Here is a 2,376-nt window from a genome sequence, read left to right as displayed (position 1 = left end):
TCTTCTTCTTCTTTCTTCTTCTTCTTCATTTTCATTTTAATCTTTTTGAGACAGGGTCCCGTTATGCAGTTCAGGATGGCCTGCACTCACTTTGTAGCCAAGGTTGGTCTTGGATTTGCCATGATCCCCCAGCCTCAGCCTCCAGAGTGCTGGGATTAGAGGTGTGCACTACCATCCTGTAAACTTCCAAAAAGTTCTCAACCACATAGTCACGTATAGTGCTAGCAACAATTAATTCTTCTGGCACCAGTTGTCTGTATTAGTCACCTTCGCAGGACTGGAAGCAGGACAGAATATCTGATAGCTGCACGCTAAAGAGGAGAAGTTTATTTTATGTCATGAGTTTACAACATGGCAAATGGAATGGCAGAGAAAAGTTGCTTGTTCTCGTGGAGCCAGGAAACATAAATCAGAAAGGAGCTGTACATTTGAATAAACCCAGTTTCTATAGGAAAGAAGCAATCTATCAGGTCTTGTAGCACCAGGAACTAAACGGTGTGCACTCTGAAATTCTGTTCATATACAAGTGAGACTGGGGAGAGTTTTATATCAAGAGGCTGACATTTGTGTGAGGCTCAAATAGTTCTCTGCTTTCTCTGGGGTTTAATATTTCCCAAGCTTTTTGCTAGTTTATTATAAAACAAAACATCAGCTTCTGAAACCATCCAAATATATGTATCTTAAAATATGTAATTTTGGGCCAGCTAGATAGCTAAGCAGATTAGAGCGTCTGCTTAGGCAAACACAAGGACTGGAGTGGATCCCCGGCATGCCATGCAGCCCCCGCCCCCCGGGGTGCGCTAAAACAGTAATTGAGACTAGGCATAGTGAAGTGCACCTATAATCGCAGTGCTTGGGAGGCTGAAAACAAGAGCATCACTGTGACTCCAATCTGTGTAGCATGACCTTGAAGACCCTGTACTAAATAAACAAAAAATGTACTTTATCATTTAGACACATATTTATAATTATATGTGTATAATGAATACATGTATAATTTTAAAATGTATTATATATAGATATTTGTGTATGTGCCAAATAATACATAACTATCTAAATTTATCCTTTTAAAATTATAATATTTCCCATAAAGGATTAAAGTAGAATGGGAATGCCAAATGCCAATTAGAAATGATTTGGGTAAGAGAAGAAAAAGAATGTGTGTGCATGTGTACATCTGTATGCACATGTGCTGATATTTTTAGATTTATGACGAGTTTGCACACATAAACACTGCCAGATCTCTTGAACATGACATATTAGAAAACCATACAGATTTCTATGTTTTTATGTTCTACAATTATTCTTTCTTTTCATAAACTTACATTTCCTAATTCAAAATTCATGGATTTGCATGTGCATTTTCTTCTTTCATAGCTGTCACCAATATTCATCTACATATTAATTTAACTATGGAAAACTTTTCTGTGCAGAATTCCATAAGTAAAAAGACATTAACAATTTAACTATTTTTTTCTAAATTGATCTGTACATTCAAAGTAACTCTAGTAAACAAAATTGCACAGCAGGTGAGCACTGTCAAGCTAATTCTATGAGTCACATAGAAAAAAAAGTCCAAAAATAGTTAAAGCTATTCTGTATATAGAAATTTTTTCTTAGATATTTAGCAAATTAATTAATAATATCAGTAAAAATCATAAAACAAATATTTCTGTATCTTTTTTACTGTACATTGATGTATTGATTCTGAAAAGTAAAAGCGTGAATATATTTTCTATGTTATAGAAGTCACTTCTCTGATTCCAAAAGTCATGCTGTAGCTCTGTGCTATCATACTAATAGGGCTTTGCACCCATTTTTAGCATATAGAACACTTATTCATGAAAATATGTGCATGACTCTTTTCCTTAAGCTAAACTAAAAATTACCAACATGTGAACTAATTGAAATTCTTTGCACTGGTTTCCATGTTCATATTCAAGATGTTAAGTCTCTATTGCTATGAAAATATGTTTGAGATAAATAACTTAAGACTTTATATTAATTTGATGTTAATTTTATATTTCTACATTTCTATTAAACACTGAAAAGAAACTTCTGATGAGAAATGCACCCTATGAACAACCAAGATTAATCAGTGCATGACATTTCACATTTGCATGCTTCTTCTAGCAGCCTCCTATTACATTTTGGATCTGGAATGCTCCCTGAAAGGCTCAGGTGTTCAGAGTTTATCCCCAAAGTAGCAAAACTCAGAGTTGAGGCTTCTGGGAAGTGATTGCATCATGGGGGCTCTGAGCTCCACCGTATGTCAATTTTTTGGTTTTACCGTAATTGATAATTGAAAAGACTATGGGGATGAGGTGAAATTTCTGCCAGAGATGAGGACTAGTTGAAGGAAATGGATACTTGGGT

This window comes from Octodon degus, unplaced genomic scaffold (assembly GCF_000260255.1).
Source record: "Octodon degus isolate 3935 unplaced genomic scaffold, OctDeg1.0 scaffold00099, whole genome shotgun sequence".
NCBI lineage: Eukaryota > Metazoa > Chordata > Mammalia > Rodentia > Octodontidae > Octodon > Octodon degus.
The sequence above is the reverse complement of the archived record's forward strand: the minus strand, read 5'-3'. Positions refer to the sequence as shown.